This window comes from Salvelinus sp. IW2-2015, unplaced genomic scaffold, assembly GCF_002910315.2.
Source record: "Salvelinus sp. IW2-2015 unplaced genomic scaffold, ASM291031v2 Un_scaffold3111, whole genome shotgun sequence".
Classification (NCBI taxonomy): Eukaryota; Metazoa; Chordata; class Actinopteri; order Salmoniformes; family Salmonidae; genus Salvelinus; species Salvelinus sp. IW2-2015.
The window spans coordinates 12,541-17,783 of record NW_019944401.1 but is presented as its reverse complement, the minus strand read 5'-3'; the positions used below and the strand labels follow the sequence as shown (position 1 = coordinate 17,783).

General features: G+C 38.9%; 1 pseudogene; it reads left to right on the top strand.

Moving 5' to 3' along the window:
- The window catches only part of LOC112075370 (semaphorin-3D-like), a 48,557-nt pseudogene that overhangs the window by 32,786 nt on the left and 10,528 nt on the right, over positions 1–5,243 (top strand).

Here is a 5,243-nt window from a genome sequence, read left to right as displayed (position 1 = left end):
GTGTTACTGGTAATGGTTATGGGTAATGGTATGGTAATGGTATTTGGTAATGTAATCTGGTAATGGTAATGTACCGGTAATGGTATGGTAATGTACTGGTAATGGTATGGTAATAGTAATGGTAATGGGTATTGTAATGTATTGGTAAGTGTATGGTAAATTGTAAGCTGGAAATGGTATGGTAATGTAACTGGTGCATGGTAATGGTAATGTACTGGAAATGGTATGGTAATGTACTGGACATGGTATGGTAATGGTAAATGGTAATGCACTGGTAATGGTAATGGTAATGTACTGGTAAATGGTATGGTAATGTGCCGGTAATGTACTGGAAATGGCTATGGTAATGGTATGGTAATGTACTGGACATGGTATGGTAATGTACTGGTAATGGTATGGTAATGTGCCAGTAATGTACTGGTAATGTACCGGTAATGGTATGGTAATGGTAATGGTAAATGTATACTGGACATGGTATGGTAAATGTACTGGACATGGTATGGTAATGGTAATGGGTAATGTACTGGACATGGTATGGTAATGGTATGGTATGTACTGGGAACATGGTATGGTATGGTAACTGGTATGAGTACAGGTCATTATGCTAGCATGATACGGTATGGTATAACATGGTATGGTAATGGTACTGGTATGAGTAGCAGGTCATTATTTGCTAGGCATGATACGGTATGGTATGATATGGTATGGTATGGATGGACATGGTTTGGTTTGTTTTGTGAATTGTCTCTGACTGTGGTTCTCCACTGTGATTCATTTCAGAGGATATCTTCATTCTGGAGACCAAAGACTCCCAGAACCCTGTCATCTACGGAGTATTCTCCACCTCCAGGTGAGTTTAAACATTTAACAACAACAACATATTATTGTACGATTCATATGATTCATTTTAAGACAATAACTGACAATGATTTAATGACTGATTTTATTTTAAAGTGGAACTGACCGTGTTTTAACTACTTTGCAGATATGACACAAACAGACAATCATAATCTCAGTAAAAAAATAGCAAATTCCTCGTTTCTGCGACAAAACCAGCTTCGTAAGAGGTTTTAAAAATAGGTTCTATTTGACTCAGAGTTCCCTGACGTACACTAAGGCACTGTTGGCAGAATAGATAGATGTAGTTCAATGCATGATTTTTTTATTTACATTTTTTTATTTCACCTTTATTTAACCAGGTAAGCTAGTTGAGAACAAGTTCTCATTTACAACTGCGACCTGGCTAAGATAAAGCGAAGCAGATTAATATAATTCACCAATACATTTCTTGGTAGTCTAAAAAAGTATTGCTATCAGGTTGTAAATCCCAGCAGGTCTGGTACATTGTTTCCTGCCTCCATTCAGGATGCACTATTCCAGTTTCAATGACTCAATGTTTTTWGCAAAAATGGACGACTGTAACTAAGGCTGGGAATGTCAATACAATCAAACTAGCAACGGCAATGATCACACGTCAGTCATAATGTGGCTAACAGGCTAGCGTACATGTCAAACACAAGGCCCGCGGGCCGAATAGGACACACAAGCCAGTCAACAGCTGAGTCATCTACTTTATCTAGCCTGATGAGCTCCCATCAGTGAATTCAACTTGCTTTCATTTGTCCGGTTTGCTGCATGCAGCAGAGGGAAAGTGTACACACACATGCCACAGTCCTAGCTAGGCTACTAAAATGGTGCAGTCTGACTTCGCTTTTTAATACTGGAAAATGAATAACCAAAAAACTAAACCTGCAACAACACACCAGGCAAAGGAGAAACATCTACAGCAACATTAGAGAAGTAGCCTAGACTGGCTACTCAACTAAAAGACATTCTGAGTGGGCCAGTCACTCCAGTCACCCAAGTGACAGACTGTTTTCTCTGCTACCGCACGGCAAGCGATACCAGAGCGCCAAGTCTAGGACCAAAAGCCTCCTCAACAGCTTCTACCCCCAAGCCATTAGACTGCTGAACAATTACTAAAATCGCCATCGGACAATTTACATTGACCCCCCTCCCTTTTTGTATACTGCTGCTACTCGCTGTTTATTATCTATGCATAGTCACTTCACCCCCACCTACATGTACAGATTACCTCAACTAGCCTGTACCCCTCGCACATTGACTCTGTACCGGTACCCCCTGTATATAGCCTCGTTATTGTTATTATATTGTGTTACTTTTTATTATTACTTTTTATTTTAGTCTACTTGGTAAATATTTTCTTAACTCTTCTTGAACTGCACTGTTGGTTAAGGGCTTGTAAGTAAGCATTTCACTGTAAAGTCTACACTTGTTGTATTCGGCGCATTTGACAAATAAAGTTTGATTTGATTTGATAGAGTAATGCTGTATTCAACCACACCAGTGATCCATAGAGTAATGCTGTATTCAACCACACCAGTAATGCTGTATTCAACCACATCAGTGATCCATAGAGTAATGCTGTATTCAACAACACCAGTGATCCACCTACTTGGATACTTGATGTGGTTGAATACAGCATTACTGGTGTGGTTGAATACAGCATTACTCTATGGATACTGGTGTGAATACAGCATTACTCTATCAAAATCAAATCAAACTTTATTTGTCAAATGCGCGAATACAACAAGTGTAGACTTTACAGTGAAATGCTTACTTACAAGCCCTTAACCACAGTGCAGTTCAAGAAGAGTTAAGAAAATATTTACCAAGTAGACTAAAATAAAAAAGTAATAATAAAAAGTAACACAATATAATAACATAACGAGGCTATATACAGGGGTACGGTACAGAGTCAATGTGCGAGGGGTACAGGCTAGTTGAGGTAATCTGTACATGTAGGTGGGGGTGAAGTGACTATGCATAGATATATAAACAGCGAGTAGCAGCAGTAAACAAAAAGGGAGGGGGGTCAATGTAAATTGTCCGATGGCGATTTTAGTAATTGTTCACCAGTCTAATGGCTTGGGGGTAGAAGCTGTTGAGGAGGCTTTTGGTCCTAGACTTGGCGCTCTGGTATCGCTTGCCGTGCGGTAGCAAGAAAACAGTCTGTCACTTGGGTGACTGGAGTGACTGGCCCACTCAGAATGTCTTTTAGTTGAGTAGCCAGTCTAGGCTACTTCTCTAATGTTGCTGTAGATGTTTCTCCTTTGCCTGGTGTGTTGTTGCAGGTTTTATTTTTTGGTTATTCATTTTCCAGTATTAAAAAGCGAAGTCAGACTGCACCATTTTAGTAGCCTAGCTAGGACTGTGGCATGTGTGTGTACACTTTCCCTCTGCTGCAGCAGCAAACCGGACAAATGAAAAGCAAGTTGAATTCACTGATGGGAACTCATCAGGCTAGATAAAGTAGATGACTCAGCTGTTGACTGGCTTGTGTGTCCTATTCGGCCCGCGGGCCTTGGTGTTGACATGTACGCTAGCCTGTTAGCCAATTATGACTGACGTGTGATCATTGCCGTTGCTAGTTTGATTGTATTGACATTCCCAGCCTTAGTTACAGTCGTCCATTTTTGCTAAAACATTGAGTCATTGAAACTGGAATAGTGCATCCTGAATGGAGGCAGAAACAATGTACCAGACCTGCTGGGATTTACAACCTGATAGCAATATCTTTTTTAGACTACCAAGAAATGTATTGGTGATAAATTAATCTGCTTCGCTATTCTAGCCAGGTCGCAGTTGTAAATGAGAACTTGTTCTCAACTAGCTTACCTGGTTAAATAAAGGTGAATAAAAAAATGTAAATAAAAAAATCATGCATTGAACTACATCTATCTATTCTGCCAACAGTGCCTTAGTGTACGTCAGGGAACTCTGAGTCAAATAGAACCTATTTTTAAAACCTCTTACGAAGCTGGTTTTGTCGCAGAAACGAGGAATTTGCTATTTTTTTACTGAGATTATGATTGTCTGTTTGTGTCATATCTGCAAAGTAGTTTAAAACACGGTCAGTTCCACTTTAAAATCAAATCAGTCATTAAATCATTGGTCAGTTATTGTCTTAAATGATAATATAGAATCGTACAATAATATGTTGTTATTGTTAAATTTTAAACTCACCTGGAGGTGGAGAACTACTCCGTAAGATGACAGGGTTTGGGAGTCTTTGGTCTCCAGAATGAAGATATCCTCTGAAATGAATCACAGTGGAGAACCACAGTCAGAGACAATTCACAAAACAAATACCGTATCATGCTAGCATAATGACTGCACTCATACCAGTACCATTACCATACCATACCATATCATGCTAGCAAATGACCTGTACTCATACCAGTACATTACCATACATACCTTATCATGCTAGCATAATGACTGTACTCATACCATACCATTACCAAACCATGTCCAGTACATTACCATACATATCATTACCATACCGTATCATGCTAGCATAATGACCTGTACTCATACCAGTACCTATTACCATACCATGTCATACCATAACCTGTATCATGCTAGCATAATGACCTGTACTCATACCAGTACCATTACATCCATGTCCAGTACATTACCATATCACCATTACCATACCATGTCCAGTACATTACACATACCATTACCATACCATGTCCAGTACATTACAATATACAGTCCAGCACATTACCATACCTATACCATACCATACCGGTACATTACCAAGTACATTTACTGGCACATTACCATACCATTACCAGTACATTACATCCATGCTCGGTACATTACATACCATTACCAAGTAGCATTTCCAGTACATTACCGGCACATTTACCAATACATTACCATAATTAATCATTACCATTACCAGTGAATTACCATACCATTACCATACAATGTCCACGTACATTACATACATTTCCAGTACATTACCATACATGACCAGTAACATTACCATACCATTTCCAGTACATTACCATACATACTTACCAATACATTACAATACCATTACCATTAAATTATACCATACCCAACAGTACATTACCATAACATACAATTACCGGTACATTACCATATACCATCTACCATACCATTACCATACCATTACCATACAATCCATTAAGCTGAACCCCGAAACACTGACAATCAAAAGTGAAAAAGTTACAAGCCAGAAAACCAAACCACGAAACGAACAATTCAATAATTTCTCTTATCAAAGTCATGATTATACAATGTAAATGTTATTAAAACAATTAAAAAACATTTCAGCAGTGTAGATAAAGCCGAGTACCAAGCTCATCAAACTGTGTGTCCAGTCCCCCAGGTCCCTGGTACACTGA